The sequence below is a fragment of the Hemicordylus capensis genome, chromosome 2, assembly GCF_027244095.1.
Source record: "Hemicordylus capensis ecotype Gifberg chromosome 2, rHemCap1.1.pri, whole genome shotgun sequence".
NCBI classification, from domain to species: domain Eukaryota; kingdom Metazoa; phylum Chordata; class Lepidosauria; order Squamata; family Cordylidae; genus Hemicordylus; species Hemicordylus capensis.
Window position 1 is genome coordinate 121,839,029 of NC_069658.1, and position 22,149 is coordinate 121,861,177.

General features: G+C 44.2%; 1 long non-coding RNA gene across 1 annotated transcript; it reads right to left on the minus strand.

Annotated features, from left to right (window-relative positions):
- Positions 1–1,717: 1,717 nt before the first annotated feature.
- Positions 1,718–16,121, minus strand: LOC128342103 (uncharacterized). Its single transcript, XR_008314778.1, has 3 exons — positions 15,984–16,121; positions 4,025–4,197; positions 1,718–2,207 (listed from the first exon to the last, which is right to left on the minus strand). It is a non-coding gene; the product is annotated as an uncharacterized LOC128342103 (long non-coding RNA).
- Positions 16,122–22,149: the final 6,028 nt, after the last annotated feature.

The following is a 22,149-nucleotide window of genomic DNA, read 5'->3' on the forward strand; positions in this document are numbered from 1 at the left end:
AGATGCTGAAAGGCATCATCTCATACTGGATGGGAGATGGCAATGGTAACGCCCTCCTGTATCTTACCAAAGAAAACCACAGGGCTCTGTGGGCGCCAGGATTCAACACCAACTTGACGGTGCAACCTTACTTTACTTTACTTTACTACTGATTAGGGTGGCCAGATGAAATGAAGGGTAAGTGCTTCAGTACCTTTCATAGGTGTGCAGAGGAGGGGATTTTTGACAGATGCCGCTTGACACACCATACTTAGGTAAGAAAAGCTGCATCCACCAAAGCCCCATTCTTATACACCGATTAAAAGTACAGAAGCCCTAACCTCTATTACTTCATCCATTCATCCTAATAATCATCCCTGAAAAATATGCATGGAACTTTAGTTCTGATGTTATGCTTTCCACATGTGCTCCTCCATGGAAATGGCATCAAAATCGCCCATAAGGAGGAAAATGCTATACTGGAGAAGGCTCAGCAGTCCCTTAACAGAAGGGTAATCACATCCTTTTTCACTGCCAGGTGTTGCTCACTTTTTGTCATAGTTCATTTGAGACATAACATGTTTAAAATATTCTGGTCGGGGATGGCGGGTGAGGCTGTAGCCATCACAATGAAGTTTAGTAATGAAATTACCAAGCAGGCTTAGGCCCCATTTTCTGCTATTAAGAGTAGGTCATGAGCTAATCAATGCTCATTTAGCAGAGTGTCAGTAAGGTGCAGAATAATGTGGCATAATGTGGCAGTAGAGCCTGACAAGGCCTGAAATTCATTAACTCCCAGTAGTCTGCAAATTGTCCATTACAAAAGGAGTGAGATTGAGAATCATTACCGCACAGTGACACTAGCTGTTCAGTAAGGATATTTAGCATTATCAACCCCCAAACCCTAATGGTTGCCTAATTCCTATCTAATGGAGTAGGTAAAAAAATTCAGAACCGGATCAAAGCTTCTTCCTAATGAAATGGAAATGATGGTGACCTAACAATTTCCTATGACCTTTTCAAACACAGGGAAAGCTAATGCCTCTGTAATCAGCATGCTATAATATGACCAGGTATAGGAAGTGTATGTGATACAAAGATATGTGAAACACTGTAGAAAAAAATACCACCAGAATTTACTCTGGAGTAATAAAAACACAGTGGGGAAACGCTTGACTAACAAGAGAAGGTTGCCGGTTCAAATCCCCGCTGGTACTGTATTGGGCAGCAGTGATATAGGAAGATGCTGAAAGACATCATCTCATACTGCGTGAGAGGAGGCAATGGTAAACTCTTCCTGTATTCTACCAAAGAAAATCACAGGGCTCCATGGGCACCAGGAGTCAGAATTGACTTGACAGCACACTTTACCTTTAATAAAAACAATACTTTACACTGATGTAGAGCTTTAAAGTATTAGACAGAGATTCTCAGTAATTTTTAAAACAATCTTGTACAGTTGGTCAATATTATATTGCAAATGGGGAGAAGAGGGGAATGAAGTGTCTCCTAAAGGCATAGGAACAGATGCTGGTGAAAAAGTTAGCAACTCTAATTAGAAACTTTCTGGCTCAGAGCTTTATCTTTAATCCATGGTGTCACTCTAGAGTAGAGCAATTGCCTACTATTTTCAAGTAACATAAAGGGACTCTGTATCAGAACAAGTGTTGCCAGCTGGCCAGACAAAAAACTGCTACTGTGCAGTTAACAGAGGTTTGATATCCAGAACTCAGCAGGTGAAGCTTTTTATGGCATGGACTAAACATGATCGGAGACTGTTGCAGAGCAAAGTGTCTTAAAGGGACAGCTAGAGTGGCAGGTGCATAAACTGAGAGACCTAATCTTCTGGAGGACTGTTGGAAATTAGTGGATCATATCTGCAAAGCTACAGAAAGATACATAAAAAAGTAAGCACAACAGTGTGGGTGAGGGGAAGCCTGTGGTGCATTGACAGATGGTCTGGGACCTTCCCTGCAGGCAAGATATTTTCTCATCCTCAGCAACATTTGCAAAAGAGCAGTGAAAAAAAAATCCGTGTTCAGAGCTATTCTCACCATGGGTTCAGCTCTAATCCCATTTTAATCTTAGTGGGCTATATTAAACAAAAGCAGAAGGTCTGGAGTTTGAAACTGATTAGCCCTGACCTCACAGAGATCAGACTAAGTAATCAGGTGTACTTAGACTGCTGTTGGGAGCAGTTTCTTCTTGTGCATCGTGGGTAGCAGCAGCTGAAAAATCAAAATGAAAACTTGTGTTAGTGCAGCAGAGTAGGTATAAATATCTAGACAAATAGAGATAAAAGAAAATGTTCTAAGGCATTTAGAAACAATTCAATGGTCAAAAAGCTTTTCAGTTTAATATGCTATATTAACACTTATCACATTCACTCATGCTTCAAAATGCCAGGAAATTACTTACGTTAAGGTTGCCATGTTATTATTTAAGCAATGTAGACATGGAACAATATCTTACACTGTGATTAGTTTCAGATTTATCTCTAACTTGGAAATAGATGGCTGGCAGTGGCTGAATAGGGAACCTAATTCTCTGATTTGTCTCTTTACGCGATTACACACATGGAGTGTAGAAGAAGAACTTTATTTACGATCAGTGATCAGATACACATAAGTCAAAAGCCAAAATACACCCCCTATATACAATATAATGCCATACAATAGGTATAACAAATCAATTTAAATATAATAATGGTAGCAAGATCAAGTCACATCTCATCAGCGGTCCTCTGTTGTCTGATTTTCATGGTTGTCAAGCAAAAGTTGGCTACCTTTGGGATAATATCTACACACTCATCAGAGAGGAGAAATCGTGTGTAGTAAGACCCGTCCCTACCTAGCCTATTCAATAACAAGGGTGTAATCAAGTTGGCACGTGAGTCTTTATAGAAAGAGCAGTACAAAAGAACATGTTGTATTGTCTCAAGCATTCCTTTGCTGCAAGGACAGATGCATTTGGCTTGAGGTGTCTTATTATACCTGCCAAAAAGTATTGCCTAGGGGAGCACATCAAATTTGCTCTGAAGAATGCTTTACATAATTTGGGGCACATGAAGTGTATGCAACTGCAATATTCTTTAAGTAAATCAGAAGCAGAAAACTTGCCATGAGGTTTTTCACACATGGCTCTGTGCCTCAGGGTATCTGAAGAGCAAATCTGCTTCGCAGCAGATGCGAGGCATTTTAATTAGAATGATTAAATTGACCATTCGCATAGCCATCAGCACCTCCATCAACACCTTCGGAGAAAGCAGAAGCCCCTGAGTCTCCCCCCCCCCCCAAAAGCTGCTGGAAATAGAGGATTTTCTTTTAACCCCAGACATAACTCAGACTAAGCCAGAATTCACAGCTTCCATTCGAGGAGAACCAAAGTCCTGTCTGCCCTGGTCCCTGATAGCCCACAGGGAGGTCAGATTAAATCCAGAGAATATGTGGACTGGCATACTCCAATCAGGATTGGAATTGGGGTTGTGGGTGGGGGGAGCCCTGTCTGTAAAACCTCCAGGGATGTGGTCAGACCCTTAGATGATGAGCGTGTAAAAGGGATTATTAAGGAGGATATTCCAGAGAAGCTGAATGAGTTCTTTGCATCTATATTCACAGTGGAGGATACCAACCATATAATATCCCTGATCTTGATCTGAACCTTTCAGGCTTGGAGGCTGAAGAACTAGACAAATTTGAGGTGACAAGAGAAGATGTTCTAAACTGCCTTGGAAAACTAAAAATTAACAAATCACCAGGGCCAGATGGCATCCACCCAAAAGTTCTGAAGGAACTCAAATGTGAAATTGCTGATCTCCTAGAAAAAAATATGTAACTTGTCCCTACAATCAGGCTTTGTAGCTAATGTAACTCCAATTTTCAAAAAGGGATCCAGGGGAATCTACAGGCTAGTTAGCTTAACTTCTGTGCCTGGTAAATTGATGGAAAGCATACATAGAGACAAAATTATTGAACCTATAGAAGAACTGGCCTCGCTGAAGGAGAACCAGCACGGCTTCTGCAAGGGCAAGCCTTGCCTCACTAACCTTGTCCTTTTGGAGTCCTTTGAAAGTGTCAGCAGGCAAGTGGATGAAGGTTATCCAGTTGACATCATATATTTGGACTTGAAGAAAGCTTTTGACAACGTTCCCCACCAAAGCCTCTTGAGTGAACTTAGCAGTCATGGGATAAGGGGACAGGTTCATGTGTGGATTGGTAACTGGTTGAAGGACAGGAAACAGAGAGTAGGAATAAATGAACAGTTTTCAAAATGGAGGGAAAGAAGATGTGGGGTCCCCCAGGGATCTGTACTGGGACCAATGCTCTTTAACTTGTTCATAAATAATCTAGACGTTGGGGTGAGCAGCAAAGTGGCCAGATTTGCAGATGACACTAAACTATTTAGGGTAGTGAAATCCAAAACAGATAGTGAGGAACTCCAAAAGGATATCTCCAAATTGGGTGAGTGGGTGATAAAATGGCAAATGTGGTTCAGCATAAGCAAGTGTAAAGTGATGCATATTGGGGCAAAAAACCCCAACTTCACATATACAGTGATGCGGTCTGAGCTGTCAGTAACTGACTAGGAGAGAGATCTTGGGGTTGTGGTGGACCAGCTCATTAAAAGTGTCAACTCGGTGTGTGGCAGCTTTGAAAAAAGCAAATTCCATTCCAGGGAACATTTGGAAGGGTATTGAAAATAAAAATACGAATCTCATAATGCCCTTATGCAAATCTATGATGTGGCCATATTTGGAGTACTGCGTGCAGTTCTGCTCACCATATCTTAAGGAGGACACTGTAGACCTGGAAAAAGTGCAGAAAGGGGCAACTAAGATTATCAGAGGGACCTGGAGCACCTTCTCTATGAGGCAAAACTACAGCATCTGGGGCTTTTCAGTTTGGAAAAGAGGTGACTACGGGGGGACATGATAGAGGTGTATAAAATTATTTGTAGGGTAGAGACAGTGGACAGAGAAGTTTTTCTCCCTCTTTCAGAACACCAGAACCAGGGGTCATCCCATGAAACTGAAGGCCAGGAAAATTAGGACCAACAAAAGGAAGTATTTTTTCAGACAGCACATAATTAATCTATGGAATTCTCTGCTACAGGATGTGGTAATGGCCACTAGCGTGGATAGCTTTAAAAGGGACTTAGACAATTCATGGAGGATAGGTCTATCAGTGGCTTCTAGTCTGGGTACTATAGGCCACCTCCAGCCACAGAGGCAAGATGACTCTAAATACCATTTGCCGGGGAGCAACAGCAAGAGAGAGGGCATGCCCTCTTGCCTGTGGGCTTCTTAGAGACATCTGGTGGGTCACTGTGTGAAACAGGGTGCTGGACTGGATGGGCCTTGGGCCTGATCCAGCAGGGCTATTCTTATGTTCTTATGCAATGCAATGGAACCTAGCCTTACAAGTACCCAATTTGCAACCAATACCATTCCAAAAAATGATTCAGTTGGAACCTTCATCAAAAGTCATCTAGTCTAACCCCGCTGCTCAGTGCAGGATACCCACAGCTGATACCCAACCATGACAGATAACTATCCACCCTCTTTGCTTAAAAAACAAAAAGGCAATGGCAAAGCAAACGACCCTGGAATCTGATCTTAACTACAGGAATGAGGGAAGTCCCTCTGAGCATGGAGAAAGGGCGTTTGTTTCATTACTAAACAACTTCAGCTTATGTATTCTTCCCTTCTACAGACACACTCAGCAATTAAGAATGTAGCCATAAAGCACATATAGTACTACTACCACACACAGGCTTAAGGCCCAACACATTTTTTGGTAGATATTCACCGCTGCAGAGGCGCTCTTACCCTCGGGACCTTGGGAACCTGGTCTGTGGCCTCAAAGGGCCCGGGGGGGCTCCTGCCACCACCCTACCCACCCCACCTCGCTGATGCTCCACAGCGCCGAACTGCAGCACTGAAAACTTCAAGAATCCTAGCTGCCATGTGTGTGGCTGGGTGTGTGTGTGTGTGTGTGTGTGAGCCGAGCAGGCCTCTCCCATCTCCGAGGTGGCGGTGGATAGAGCGGGAGTGGCGCTGGGCCCTTGAGAACTACGAGGCGCTCCAGTGTGCCTGTGCAGTTAGAATATTGTCGCAATCCTGTGACGTCGGGGCTCGCAACACTCTGTTCCAACTGTGCAGTGCACTGGTGATGGCAGGATGCCCTCCTGAGCCTTTGGAGGCCCCCCCTAGACCTTTCAGCACTACGGGGCAGCAGCGGCTTTCTTCTGGGGAGGCCCTCCATGGGAAGCCTTCAAAAAAAAAAGCAGGTTTAACTTTTGATTTTTAAAAAACCTTTTAATTTTAACTTGTGGTGGTGGTGGGAGGACTCCGAAGTCCTTTAGGTCCGGGCACCAAAATTATCTAGGTGCACCCCTGAATTGCTGTGTATACAGTATCTCCTTTTGCCAATGTAATAAGTAATTGAAGAACTTCATTCTTTTTACTTGGACCTTTAACTGGGTACTATAACAGGTTTGCCCTTCTCTCCCTCTCGTATGCACCCTTGAATACCTTTCTACAGTGGTTTAAAGATGTAATATGTGATACTGCACCCTGCTCATCCTGCACCCCAAAATACACATCTTGTTTGCTCATTGCACTTCAGCCCCCAATAAATAGCGAGTCTCATAAGCTTCACTCCTTCTCTTGAATATGAACTTCCTGCCTCAGCATTCGTTTCCAAAAAGAAGTGGTGTGGTGAATTGGGAGAGCATTTCTTGTCCTGGACCTCCCCCCGGTTCATTTTAAAAATCCTCTGGTAGAACTGCCACCAGTTTCCTATGAGTCAAAACTAACTTAAAGATCTTTTAAAGAGTGTGTAGGCTAAGCAGGCACATAGGGAGACAGAATGGAGCATGTTTTCAGCCCAGATCAAGTTAAAACAATTAAAATCCAGTTTATTTAAGTAGATATAAAAAGCAGGACAGTGTACAGGCAAACAAGGCGAAACAGTCAAATTGCACAAATGAGGTACCTTTCTTTGATTCGGATCGAATCAGGGATGATTCTCTTCTACCTTGAATCTGGCCCTTTGTTTCAGGGAGATTCGATTTGGGATCAATTTAGCTAATTGCCCCCGATTTGACCCGAATCAATTGGTTGGCAAATCGGATTGGGCATCCCTACATTTAGCTGCATTTGTGATCTGAGTGGGCAGTTATGGAAGGATTGGCTGGAAGGTTAGGAACACAGATTGTGTATTAATCTAATGCATTTACATTCATATCCACTAGAGAGTTAAGATGCATCTACCCCCCCTCTTGAAACACTGGGAAAATGAGATGAAACCTGAAGAATTCTGATGCATGTGAATGTGCACAAACAACAGTAAAAACATTCCAAATATCTCATCAAAAGAAAACAATGGGGTAAGCATAGGAGCAGTTGTTTTACTGGAGACAGATACCAGACAGCAGGGACTGTCAGTAGTAAATAGGGACCACTGGAGTATATGTAATGAAGTTGTGTGTTCTGGGATATAATTGCAGTAGGGGGTCAGGGGCTAAACTGATGGTCAGAGTTTCTTGGAGAGGGGGAGCAGATTTTTTATCTTTCTGCAACAATCTTGCCCATTTACTTTGCCTCTTAAAGCTTAATTGGAGCCACTGAGAACTGAACCAGCCCTAGCCTATATAGCCCACCATGGCATCTGTGTCTTGGTCACACTTGAGTGAGAAACTCCAGTGTGAGAAGTGTGGAGTGAGAATAAATTCAAGAAAACCCCTGCTAACTGAGCAAAGAGGTGTCTTTTAAAAGTGGTGATTCTATTCATTTAGCAGGGGGAGAGCAACTGGCCCTATCCAGCCCCAGCACAGCTTCCCTCCAGTAGCTGTTGCTGGGGGCAATCTTATGTTTCCTTTTAGATTGTGAACCGTTTGGGGACAGGGGACCATCTTATGTGTTGTTTATTTTTCTATGTAAACAGCTTTGAGAACTTTGGTTGAAGAGTGGTATATAAATATCCGTCGTTGTCGTTGTCGTCGTAGTAGTAGAAGCTAGAGTGCGACAGCATTCACCTTTGCCTATGTAAGGGCCAAATAACAAAGTGCTGCTGCTTCTAAAAAATTGATGGTGACAATAGTGGTGTTCTTGTTGGAGTTCCAGTGCATCAACCTTTTGCACCTACTATCCTAATGACCACTAGGGGCATTGGGAGTAGAGATAGTGAGTAAGGATCTCCCTAACTGTTCTACCTGTCTCTATGACCCCTGAGATGACTCTGCAGGTATTTCCTGTGCTGAGTCAGAATCCCTCCCTTTCGTCTTAGAGAGCAGATGGAAACATCTCTCTCTCTCTCTTTCTCTCTCTCTTTCTCTCTCTCTCTCTCCTTATGTAATTCTATAGATTAGGATTAGGTCTTTCCTATCCAAAGTGTAAGGTAAAGGTAAAGTGTACCATCCAGTCCATTTCGACTCCTGGTGCCCACAGAGCCCTGTGGTTTTCTTTTGATAGAATATAGGAGGGGTTTACCATTGCCTCCTCCCGTGCAGTGTGAGATGATGCCTTTCAGTATCTTCCTATATCGCTGCTGCCCGATATAGGTGTTTCCCATCGTCTGGGAAACATAGTCTGGGAAACATACCAGTGAGGATTCAAACTGGCAACCTTCTGCTTGTTAGTCAAGTATTTCTCTGTGTACTTCACCAATAAATACTTAGTATTTAGTTTTACAAGAATTTCCATGTGTCTTCTCTAAATAGCTGCAACAACTAAACTCTGCATTCTACTCTGTAACTGGAGTGAGCAGCCTCTTTAGTGCTCTGCTAATTAACTGGGGGATAAAAATTACAATCCCCAACAGTTGCTGCTCAGAATGAGGATGAAGTGTGGCAGGTTCCTTCTTCTCTCTGGCCATAAAAGAATAAAAGCTTCTCTTGTCACAACTCCATGCCTGTTCTGGACACTTGGGATTTCAAGGCAAGTGGCGTGTATTATCATTATAATATGAATATTATATTCTGATAGCGCAAACACTTCATATACTTAACAACAGGCCAATGCTACAATTGTGAATTATTAGTTTGCTCATCATCAGAAAGTTGATAGACCAGGGAAGCTCATATTTAACAAGTTTTATGTAACTTTAAAGCATTCACAATGTATCCTGTTAATGCTGAGCTCTGCACATTTAGAGATCTAGTCCATAAATCATACAAAAGATTTGTGAACGTAGCTGAACAACAACAAAAGAAATTAAATAAGCTCCTCTTTCCCCTGACATACAGAAATATTTATCCTCTTTTAACATACTCCCATGACCTGTTAACGTTTCTATAAAGTCATTATTTTCTTTTGTTACAACCAACAGTCTATCTAGCTTTGAAGCAAAGTTGTTCAACAGAGGAAGCTTTTCAGAACTGAAATATTTCCCATGACATCAGAACTGGATAATGGAGAGGGTTGCCAGTTTTGATGCTTGCCGCATTTGCTGTGCCTTCAACAACAGCTTGAAATGCAGACCATCTTCCTGTGATAAAAAGTTTCACCTGCTTATTTCTGCACATTACATTGCTGTTAAAAACACAAGAGCAGGCCAAGCTCTCTCTCTCTCTGCAACCTTTATTATAGTTGATAGCTGGTATTCTGTGCAATGCTAGGAACATGTTGCAACATTACATTTGTGCAATTCAACAAAATAGAGTTGTGTAAGAGTGACCTCATTGGAAATAATGAATTACTCCAGTGTAACTGCAATTGTGCAGTTGTTTAAATGCAACTTTGCAACATGGCCCTAATAGGGATGTGCACAAAACCGGTTCGCCCGGTTCAGTTCGGATTCGAACCGGGTTCGAACCAGGAGGGGGTAGTTCGGTTTTGTTTTTGTTTGAACCATCCCCTGGTTCTGTTTGAATTCAAACTGGTTCGAACCAGTTTGGACTGGTTCAGACACCCAAAAATTGGTAGGATGGTAGCTGGCACCCAGGGGTACTTGTCACCCAAACCCCAAAGCAATCGGACACTCGTACGATTTTTTAATGAATTTTTGAAAAGTATTTTTAATTTTTTCTCATAGGGTATAATGGGACTCCAACCAGGCCATTATACCTTATTGTGGAGCACCCATGGGTGCCAACAACCACCCAAACCCTGAAGCAATAGGACAGTCCTACAATTTTTTAATGAATATTTGAAATATTCTTAATTATTTTTCTCATAGAGTATAATGGGACCTGAACCAGTCCATATCCCCTATTGTGGAGCACCTAGGGGCACAAAAGTGGGGTGGGTGGTAGACAGACAGGGGTGCCTACCACCCAAAAAACCCCAAGGCAATTGGACACTCCTCTGATTATTGGTGAATTGTTAAAGTATTTTTGAATTCCTCATAGAGAATAATTAGGAATGCAGCAAATGTATAGCTTCACGTCGGGGGCGGGGGGAAGGGGTGTCATAGAGTGGAGTGTGGTGGGTGGTAGTTCCTAGGGTGGGCAAGGTAGCTATAAGAATTATTTGAAAGGAATTGGGCAAAGGGCTGATTTTTAAGTGATTTTTGAAGTTTATGCGTCTTTAAGGTTTTTCTCCATAAAGAAGCATGGAGGTGTCAGCTTGGTTCTTGGTTCTGTTGTTTCTGATGTGTTCTGAGTGTAGATTCTATGATAGAAAATAAGAGTGAGTGGATTCATGGTGTCTCATTGAAAATCTCATTTGCTATCATAGAATCCACACTCAGAACACCTCAGAAACAACAGAACCCTGTACGCCATGGGTTAGCAACCCATGGGGGGTGGTTGGCACCCTATGTGCCATACACCACAACTCACTCTGGGCCACCCCAGCACCCCCCAAGTGCACTTATGGGGCTGCTGAAAGCTCCATTATACCTTATGAGGAAAAACCTTAAAGACGCGTAAACTTCAAAAATCACTTAAAAATCAGCCCTTTGCCCAAATCCTTTGAAAAAATGCAGGTAGCTTCCTTGCCCACCCTAGGAACTACCACCCACCACACTCCACTCTATGACACCCCTTTCCCCCCGACGTGAAGCTATACATTTGCTGCAATCCTAATTATCCTCTATGAGGAATTCAAAAATACTTTAACAATTCACCAATCATCAGAGGAGTGTCCAATTGCCTTGGGGTTTTGTGGGTGGTAGGCACCCCTGTCTGTCTACCACCCACCCCGCTTTTGTTCCCCTAGGTGCTCCACAATAGGGGATATGGACTGGTTCAGGTCCCATTATGCTCTATGAGAAAATAATTAAATATATTTCAAATATTCATTAAAAATTGTAGGACTGTCCTATTGCTTCAGGGTTTGGGTGGTTGTTGGCACCCATGGGTGCTCCACAATAAGGTATAATGGCCTGGTTGGAGTCCCATTATACCCTATGAGAAAAAATTAAAAATACTTTCCAAAAATTCATAAAAAATCGTACGAGTGTCCGATTACTTTGGGGTTTGGGTGACAGGTACCCCTGGGTGCCAGCTACCATCGTACCAATTCTTGGGTGTCCAAACAGGTTCTAAACAGTTCAAACCAGTTTGAATCAAACCACCCCCTGATTCAGTTCGAATTCGAACCTGCAGCTCGAACATGATGGCTGGTTCGGTTAGAATCCAAACCTTCGAACCGGTTCAAATTCAAACCAGTTCACACATCCCTAGCCCCTAGCATTGCTCAGTATGTCAGTGTCACCAGTCACTGGTCCCTTTTTCAGAGCCAAGATTGACCTTTAGATTGGTAAGGTTGAAGGAACCCTGCTTCTTGGTAATCTCCAGGTCAAAATGCTTTAATGCTTTGTAGAGTTCCTCTTAGCACTCCTTTGTTAAGGATGTGACACAGATCACATTCTAACATTATAAACAGAATGAAGGAAAGGGGATACATTCTTCAGCTTATGTTTTCTGGAGGAAAGGTTGGATTGGCTCGAAACCTTCCATGTTAGGGTAGGTTCATTTGAAGATCCTCTATGTGAAATTTCAGGTGAAAAAGTGAAAAAATGCTGAATTACAGGCCCTTGTTCAAAACACACCCATTTTGGCAACATTTATTTCAGTTCTGAGAACATTTTAACTTACAGAATTCATTGTATTGATCCTAGGGAGTGTCAAAGCACACACTAATAGGCAAATTTATCTCTTGGGATTTTTAGTCTTTTTAAAAAACAACCTTTTAAAATGTCCTATTAGCTCATTTCCTATGAGCAGCATAATGATGATATTACACATGCTCAGTAGTGTCTGCTCCCTCTGCCCGCAAGAATGAGCTTGCCTTTTCAGGTAGATACAACAAGAAACAGGGATAACTGAGGGTGCTTAGAAACCCACCGTTGTGAGAAGGGGAAGTGGGGCAAACATTTTATTGTCTTTAAATTTGTCAGCATGATTTTGAATTTAAATTTTGGCCTATGAGCGGGACTTTAGGATTATACATTGTGTGGTATGTTTATGCTATTAAATAACAACAACAAAGATACAAAAATATTATGAGACTTCCGACTACAAACAGACAACCATCTGCCACACAATACACCAGATATAACTGTAGTCAAGAAGAAAGAAAAACAAGTGAAAATAATCGACATAACAATACCAGGTGATAGCAGAATAGAAGAAAAAGAAATAGAAAAAAAATCACAAAATAGAAAGATCTACAAATTGAAACTGAAAGGCTGTGGCAGAAGAAAACCAAAATAATCACAGTAGTAATTGGCGCCCTGGGTGCAGTTCCAAAAGACCTTGAAGAGCACCTCAACACCATAGGGGCCACAGAAATCACCATCAGCCAATTACAAAAAGCAACTTTACTGGGAACAGCCTATATACTGCAATGATATCTATAATAATAACAGCAACAATATTGATAATAAAATTCAGCCATCCCAGGTCCTTGGGAAGGACTTGCTGTCTGGATAAAACAAACCAGTCAATAACACCTGTCTGTCTGTGTAAACAACAACAATAATAATAATGGTAATCTATTATTACTCGTAATAAAGTAATAATTTAATGGCACAGATAGTGTTTGTTTTGTACTCTTGACAACTGAACTTTTCAACATTTGTTCCTTCGTGGTTTTTTTAAATTTTTGCAACCTTTTATTACAGTAAACCTGTTCTTGTTTTATACTGTTTTGCTGGTGTCTCTGTCTGTTACTTTAATCCCACCTCACGCCTACCTACTCTTTTTATTTCCCACAATACTGAGTTTTGATATTGCTTGAAAGACAAGGGTTCAGTGACTGGAAGCGAAATATCTTCTTTTGGTGGCCGCAAATGGTTAGACTGAGGGCTAGCTGTGGCCAAGCCCTCACAAAGGTTGACCATTACACTTCCACATGTCAGCAGCAGTGATCATAGATATCTCCTCTAAACAATGACATCAAAAGCAGTGAGTGCAATAATGCAATAGTCAGCAGTTAATGCAATAATCTTTTCTATTAGAATTCAAGCTCCTTTAAGGTAGATTAGACAGACTAAAACAACAACAGATCGAGTGAGAATCCTAACATAAACTAAAATTTACTCCCCACTAGTTTTGATAGGAAGAAAATCCAATATATTTAAAAACAGATGTATCACTCTATATTTTAAGGGCCCCCTGCGCCCTACCTAGAGCATTTAATATCCTTCTAAGGAGAATCAGAATAATGGTCTCCACATTTGTAAAGAATGAAAGAATTTGTCACATTTTGAAAGAAGATATTAATCCTTTCATATCATACACACATAGCATTTTAATGTACTCTTTTTTGCCTGTCTACCAGCAAATTTTAAAACTGAACAAGATTAATATATGGAAGGTGATTCAATACACTGTAAACCATCCTACACCGCTTTTATTTGTAGAGGAAAGACTAGACTGCTTAAACTAGGTGGGATAGTCTTTTACCCCCACCTAGTGGACAGAGAACACATTTTCATAAAAGTTCAGTCTCTCAGAAGTGGCTAACTTTGGAAAGCAATTCTCTTTGGGGGACATACACAGTTCTTCCACTGATAATGTCAGAAAAATGCTTTAGGAAGAAAATACATTGGCAATACATTATTTTAGGGGGGCTTTTATGGTCCTCTCCTTTGTACCTATGGATTTTTGCAACCTGCACGTATGAGAGATGATGTGAATCAGCTCATAGACACCCCATTCCAGAAAATAGATAGATAGGTAGATAGATAGATAGATAGATAGATAGGTAGATAGATAGATAGATAGATGATAGATAGATAGATAGATAGATAGATAGATAGATAGATAGATAGATTAAAATAAAATAAAATAAAATAAAATAAAATAAAATAAAATAAGACAATCAAAAAGGCCACTCCTTTATGATGCACAAATCAATCAGTAATAATTAGGAAAAATGCAAAGTTGACAACAGGGGCATAGCTAGGGGAGAGGGGCCCCATGATTGCCTTTCTCCCCAGCGGCCCCTCAGAGTAAGGGAGATAATGAAGAAAATAGGGAAGGGTAGAGCAGGGAGCCCTCATGAGGCGGTGCCCCCGGGTTGTTTGAGACGTGCCTATGCTGTGAAAGGTTTATTTAATTTTATTTATTTATTTTTATATTTTATTTATTGCTAAAATGATATGCTGCCTTTCATTAAAACAATCCCAAGGCAGTTTCCAGAATACCACTGCATGAAGTACAGAGGGTGGTGGCACAATTTCCTTGATCTCTGCTTCCTCTGGAAATGGTTTGGATGACCTGAAAATATGTCCCTGAAGGCTATGAAACCCTCATATTTTGATGGCACAGGACATTGCAAACCCAGGCCCAAATAATGACAGGACACGCATGACTGTAGTTGGAAAAATCTAGAGCCATTTTACTGAATATTTACAAGACCTGCAACGAGGAATCTTAACTAAAGTGCGGGTATCCCCTATGTGGGTCAATCTCATAGGAGGTATGCCCACAGGAGGGCAAAGGACCGGGCTTTGATTTTGCTCGGTACCCAGTCATGCCACCCAGTCATGCCACCCAGTCATGCCACCCAGGTCACAAGGCACTGATTGGGTGTTTGCTGGCATGCATCCAAGTGGGAGTGGATCCAGCCTGAGAGTCGCGGGATCACTAAGCCTTCCTCCATATTCCTACTCACCATAACGGCCCTCCAGCCCAACACCAATGTAATTAACCTACCCTGACCTGCACTGATCCGCAAAGTGACCAATTAACCCCAGGGACTGCCTTAATGAAATCAGTGAGAAGTAGGAGAAAAAAGGCCCCAACATTAGCCAATCAGTTGAGACCCAAAAAATTCCTGCTTGTCCCCAGTGGTGACTGGAATATCCCTCACTGCGTCCAGGGACAGGTGGGTGGGTGCCAGCCCATAGAGCAACTGAAAGACAGAGCAAAAGAGCCGACTGCGTATGCAGCTGCTCCTTGCACATGATTGGTCCACTGGTGTCATGTGCTGGGGGACTAAAATGGTAGCCTGCATGCCCGTCTCTTGGGCCGGGCCCGCAACTCTGCCCCCTGCTTATCCCATCTCTCTGCTAATGCAGCGAAAAGGGTGGGGAGCGACTTTTCTGGAGGAAGCAAAGATCAGAGAAAATTGTCCCCACCTTCCGCACTCCATTTGTGCAGCTAAGAAATATCTCCTGAATGCAGGCAGAGGTGTTCTTAGCCTTGGAGTTGCAGGCCAAAGTCCAGGGCCCGCACACCCCCATGGGGCCTCCAAATCCTTTTTAGACTGTCTCAGATGGTGTTGTCATGTTAAAAATGTGTTTAAAATACTGTGTGTGCAGGTGCGGGGCCTCCAAAGGCCTTTAGGTCCAGGCTCCAAGATTACCTAGGTGCACCTCTGAGTGCAGGTGCATCTTCCTGTGGTACATTCACTTCCTTAGTTAGGATATTGGCTAATAAATATTAGGGATGTGCGAACCGGCCTGAGATCAAGCTTGTTCACCATTGAACTGGTTTGGTTCGAGGGTTCACCCTTGAGCCGGACCGGGCCCAGTTTGGCTTGACCTCAAGCCAACCCCCCTGGGCTGGCTCAGAGGCAGTCTGAGGTTCAAAATTATATATAAACTCACCGCTGGGTCCTGGTTAACTCTGCTGCTTCCTGGGGGTGCTGGCACGGCTGTGTGTGGATCTCTAAAGCTTTCCCCTCCCCTCGCCAGCCTCCCCCCGGTCTTTATGGGGCTGGTTTGGCCCATTTTGGAGCCTTTCTGGCCCTCTCCCGGTGGCCATTTTGAAGGCTACTGCACATGCATATAAGAGCATGAATGTTTTAAAGAAGGAACTAAAAAAAACCTGCTTAGTCAGGCTTTAAGTTTATAGTTTTAAAGTTTCAGTTTTTAGAGGGTTCTTTTGGAGGGTATTTTAAATTGTTTTAATTATGTTCATGTTTTAATGGTTTTTATATTGTGAACTGCCCAGGGACTTTTTGTATAGGGTGGTGTATAAATGCACTAAATAAATAAATTGGTTGGAAAGCATAAACTGCAAGGTCAATATAGCTTTAAACATTTTTTTTTTTTTTTTTGCCTTTCCATAAAGGATTTCAAGGCAGCATCCATGTATTTTATCTTCCCAACAACTCTGAGAGTTAGGTTAGGCTGAGAGAAAGTGATATGGCCCAGGGTCACCCAGTGAGCTACAGGGCTGAACCAGGATTTGAAGCTTGTCTTAGTATACCATAAGTATACTAGTATACTTAGTATACCCAGTCTTAGTGTACCATACTGGCTCTCCCTATATCTTTCTAAGTTAGGGAATGGGTGTAATTCTGGGAGAGGTTATCATGGAAATCTATCATAAGATTCACGAAGCACTGATTGTTGCAGCCTTCTAAATGGTGGCAAAGAATAATTTAAAAAAACACCAAAAAACCACCCTCACAACTGAAAGGAAGGCTATGAACAGAAATGTATCCATCCCTGCGCCCACCACAAAAGAACTGCCCGTGCTATCTGTCAGATAGTGAGTTCGATAATAAAACCATCTTAATATCTCACGAAAGGTCAGGAATAGTGCAGGCCAAACATCCTGAGCCATAATTCCATTTGTCAGGATTCTCAAAATGAAAGCAATAAATTATGGGAGCTGTTATCTCATGACAAAAATCAATGCTGCCTCCTTCCCTTTCAAATGGGGATATTTCTTTTGTCTTTTTTCTTCTTTTGAGAGAAGTTTTTTAAAAGGATGACAGAGATTTGTTTTGAAACCTTTTGCTGTAATATAGCTTGAGAATTAGCTCTTCCTCTCCTTTCACTTTAGAGATCAGGACTGAGAGAGGCGGCATCTGCATTATCCAATGGTCTGGGAGCCAAATCAGCTCTGCCAAGCATCTCCAACAGGCTCTCTGAGCTTCTGTATCGAGGCTAGTGCTAGGTTGTGGTGGGCTCTGGATCCCTTTGGTGGTGGGCAAAGCCTTGTATTGGTCTTCCGGAGATGGCACAGTGGGCCTTGCCCCCATGTAGTGCCCAAGAAAGCTTATTGAGCAGCAAGCACTCTGCCCCCAACCCTGCCCACTGGAGCTACAGCAGGCAATTAAAAAGATGGCAGTGTGTGTGTGTGTGTGTGGGGGGGTCCTTGCATGAGCCAAACTGAAGTGGTTGCCTCAGGCAGAAGATTACTGGAGTAGCAGCAGGGTAGCAAGATGCCCCACCATCGTGGCCATTAGAGCAGCTCTTGAGGACCAATCTGACCCTTGCAAACTTTGCAAGAAGCAGTCCTCCTCATATTCCTTGCAAAGCTTGCAAAGAGCATGAGGAGCGAAGAAGACGGTGGGGAGGCTTGCAACCTCCCCCCCCCCCATGCACCACTTCCCAAGCTTGCAAGGGTGGGCTTTAAAGGGGGGCTGGCTCACACCAGAGACTTGGGGCAAGGCAGCATTTGGCACAAAGCCTCAAGTGTTGGGCCACCCCTGCTGGCAAATGTAGGATGGTAGCGCCCTGCCCAAGGGTGGTGGACCGAGTCTGTCAAGGTCTGTTAGGAGAGTGTCTGTGGTGGGGATGGGGGAATAATAATGGCATGAGATCTCTGCTCACATTTCCCCTTTTTTCTTAAATTAAAAGTGGATCTTTCTTTATTCAAACAGGCAACAACAGCCCCTTTTGAATGGCAGCCTGAAACTCGGGGTGGGGGGAGCGCTGTTTAAAACATGTGGGGTGCTTGTGCTTAGTTTTTGGATTTGAACCGAGTTTATTGCACCCAGCCCAGTTATATGAGTAAAGAACACATGCCTCCGAATTCAGAAATGAATAAGCCCCCAAATCGTCAGGCAGCTACTCAGGAATGGGCCTTCTCCGTTGCTGCCCTTGGATTTTGGATTGTGCTCCCTGCTGAAACAGGAGCCTCCTCATCTCTGTCAACTTTTTAAAAGGCACTGAAGACACTTTTATTCACCCAGGCTTTTAATTAGATTTATGGTTTAAAAATTTTTAATACTGGGTTTTAAATGTTTTTAATGTTTTAAATAATTTTAATTGTTAATTGATCTGATGTTTTAAATGATTTTAATTGTAAACCAACCAGAGATGCAAGTTTTGGGCAGTATAGAAATATTTTAAATAAAAATAATAATAAAATCAATAAGAAATTATATCTGACCCAGAGATTGTCAAACTGGGTCCCCAGTTATTGTTGGACCTACAACTCCCATCATCCACAGCTGCAATGGCCTTCGGGCTGGTGGGAGGTGGGAGTCATAATCCAGCAACACCTGTAGACCCCAATTTGACAATTTACTGGACTAAGTAGATCTAATTTATTGTAGAAGCTTTGAGCCATAAAGTGATCGTTTATATGGTTCCTCCTCTTGTGAGAGCACCTTTGTTTAGTATGGTGGAAACCCCTCCATCAGAGCATATGCACAGCCCACCCCCGCTCCACATGCTCCGTTTAACCCTGTGTTTTCCTGCTTGCACTCTTTCTTCTCTTCTGCTGCATTCCCACCCCCACCCCCCACTTAAACTGCATTGTGAATGCTTGTGCACATCAAAAGGGGCCAATCTCCCAGTATGGAATCTGGGTGGTTCTATAAGCTTATTTGGGGAATTCAAGCAGGGAAGCTTCAGCTCTTGCCTCGGTTCATTCCTGCAGCTTTGAGATTCCTGCCTGCAACCTTAGAGAAGCTGCTGCCAGTCTGTGTAGACAATCCTGAGCTAGATGGACCCATGGTCTGACTCGGTATAAGGCCGTTTCCTGTGTTCCTAATGTCATTTTACTGTTGTGAGGGGCTTTTGTAAGTCACTTCAAGAGCCTCTCGAGGGTACAAAGTGGGATATAAGTTTTCAAAGAACTAAACTATAATGCAAGTTCTGCTGGAAATCATTTGGATTTCTGAGAAAGCATATTTAGGACCAGGCTGGGGTATTACATTTGTTTGCCAGAGCTCCGTGATACATTTGCTCCCCATGGTAACCAACTTGCTACAAAATTAGGATAGCTCTGCCTGATTCTCAATTCCTATGTTATATAAGACACCTGTTGTGACTGAAAGAGGTTGGGTAGGATCCTGCGCCTCTTTGCACCCAGTGTCCTGCACTTCTCTCACCTCCCATGAACCTGTGGCTCAGCCCCCACACACTGCAATCCTCTCACCTTTTAGGTTTCCCAGCAGCAGCTCTTTCCCACTCATGCTGCTTTCCTTGCCCCTCCCCAACCTCCCCCCCCCTCGCAGCAATAGCAGCTTCCACAGAGCCACCACCACTGTCTCCACCCAGTGGAATCTGACAGCAAGCAACTCTCTTCTGCAAACATAGGCAGCATTCTGGAAGATACCATCTTCCTTGAAAGTGAGGGAGAGGGTGGGGGGAAAAGCAGGGTGGAGAGATATGAAATTGCATTGCTTGATGGGGTGAGTGCAAATCGAGGGGAGGGGAGCAGACTGCTAGGCTTCTTGGGTGCTGTTGGGGGGACTGGCTTTGGGGGGACCTCAGAGGAGGCTGGGCCAGGAGACATTTGTCTTCCTTTGTCTTATTGATGGTACACCCCTGGTGGCAAGATTGAGAGCAGAAAGGAAGGGAGGGAAGGAGGGAGGGACAGCAGCACACTTGGTCAGTAAGATGCTTGTTCATAGGTAGCTAGTGCTTTCTGCTTGTGGGCAGAAGCTACAAAATGTGGGCAATAAAGAATTAAGCAAGTGAGTTAGAAGGGCATGCTAGCAGGCCCGTCCTTAGGGCGGGACGACCGGTGCAATTGCCCCAGGCCCCACACTTGGACAGGCCCCGCGCTGGCGGCAGCACCACCACTGCAAGTGGCGAGCACCGGCTCGATCATGGCACAGCAGCCTTCCGCCACGTGCTAGCCTTGGCTCCAAGTGGCCAAGCCACCATGTGCAGGGAGGAGCAACGGGAGGAGCAACCCAGCCGGTGTGCTGTGCCGCCGTGCTTGTGAGGGGAGGAGCAACAGCAGCACAGCACACCAGCAGCGGCTGAGCAAGCGGTGAGCAGCCTGCCTCTCCGCTTGCTCAGCAGCCTCACGCTGTGCGCCCGCCTCGGCTCCTGGCAGCAGCGTGGCAGCAGCCATGTGGGCTGGCTGGGGGGAGGGAGGGGGAGTCTTGCATAGCACAGGAAGGACCGTTGGAGACTCAGCCTACCTAGCAAGCAAGGATCATGTCACCGCACCTCGAAGATCGGGGGGGAGACACAGCAGGCAACATCCTGCAAGAGAGGAAGGTGGGACTCTTCCCACTTGCCCAATTCACTCACCTCTCATTGGGCATCTCCCCTGAGCTGGGATCTGTCAACTCTTTTGCTTCTTGTAGGAGGTGGATCTCCAAGAGTCTGGCATCCAGTCGCAGATGGATTGACACTCGGTGGGCTGAGAAAAGTGCCCTGCAAAAGTTGTTGCCTCTGCACAAGGCTGGGTACAATAGCAAGCGGTGGGCGAGGGAAGGGTTCTGGCCGGAGTGGCGAAGCTGTCACTCCTGCAAGTGGCCCCTCACGGACACACAGATAGACCCCCATCAGTCTGTCTTCTTCTTAAAGGGGTCTGGGGTGCAGGCCATCCAGCAGTGAGAAGGCTCAGAGTGAAATCCCAGGACTTCTGCACGCCCACCTCCTCACCTGCCTGGGATAGGGAAGCACAATGCAGAGAAGCAAACTGGAGAGGGAACAAGACACTCTGTGTGTGTGTGCACGCACGTGCGTGCGTGCACGTGTTGTTGCGGTCCAGGCCTGATTTATATACTAAATATGCTCATTAGCTAGACTGTAGAGGGAGGCGTGTGGGGTGGGAAGGAAAGGGGTGGAAAAGGAAGGAGTGCATAAGAGGGCGTGTGTGTGTGTGTGTGTGTGTGTGTGTGTGTGTGTGTGTGTGTGTAGAGGGAGGTGAGTGGGGTGGGAAGGGAAGGAGTGCATCAGAGGGAGAGAGGGAGGGAGGGAGAGAGAGAGAGAGAGTGTGTAGAGGGAGGCGTGTGGGGTGGGAATGGATGGGGTGGGAAGGGAAGGAGTGCATAAGAGGGTGTGTGGGGGGGTGTGGGAAAGAAAGGAGTGGGGTGGGAAGGGAAGGAGTACAGTTGAGGGAAGGAAAGCAGTGCATCAGCAGGAGTTTGTGTGTGTGTGTGTGCTCGTGCATGTGTGTAGGGGGAGGTGTGGGGGGTGGGAAGGAAAGGAGTGTATCAGAGGGAGTTTGGTCAATGTACCTAGGTGCATCTCTGCTGTGTTACATTGTTGTTTGTTTCTTGGTTTTACATAAAATATCGATTTATTTATTTGAAATGTTAAGGGGGCCCCACACATGCTGATTCGGCCCCAGCCCCACAGCCCGCTAGGGACAGCCCTGTACACTAGTAGTAAGTGAGTAAATTGGTGAACACATAAAACAGAAAGTTGATTAAGTGTGTAAGCAAGTAAATGAGCAAGAGAGTGAGCAAAAGGATAATCAGCTGAGGACTAATTCAGATGATACATTGAGCTTCTCTCGCAGTCAGCTGGGGGAGGAGCATGGTTATGTCCCGTCCCCCGCCCAGCATTCTGCCTCTGCCTAGTAGTGTGTCTGGAGGCTTCAGATGTCCAGCCCCCTTCATGGTGATGGGGATGATGTATCTGATGGGGGATGAAAAGGTGCAGGCCCATGTTGCTCCCCCAGTGATTAGGGAAAGGCTGCTTGGAGTCTTGTCCAAACTGCCCCAAGTGGTTAGAGTAAACAAGTGTGGGCAATGAGTAAGACTGCACTCTTGAATGCAAGGGGGCTTCTAAGGAAACATGTATAGGACTGAGCAGCAAGCAAATTGGATCGTTGATTGAGTAT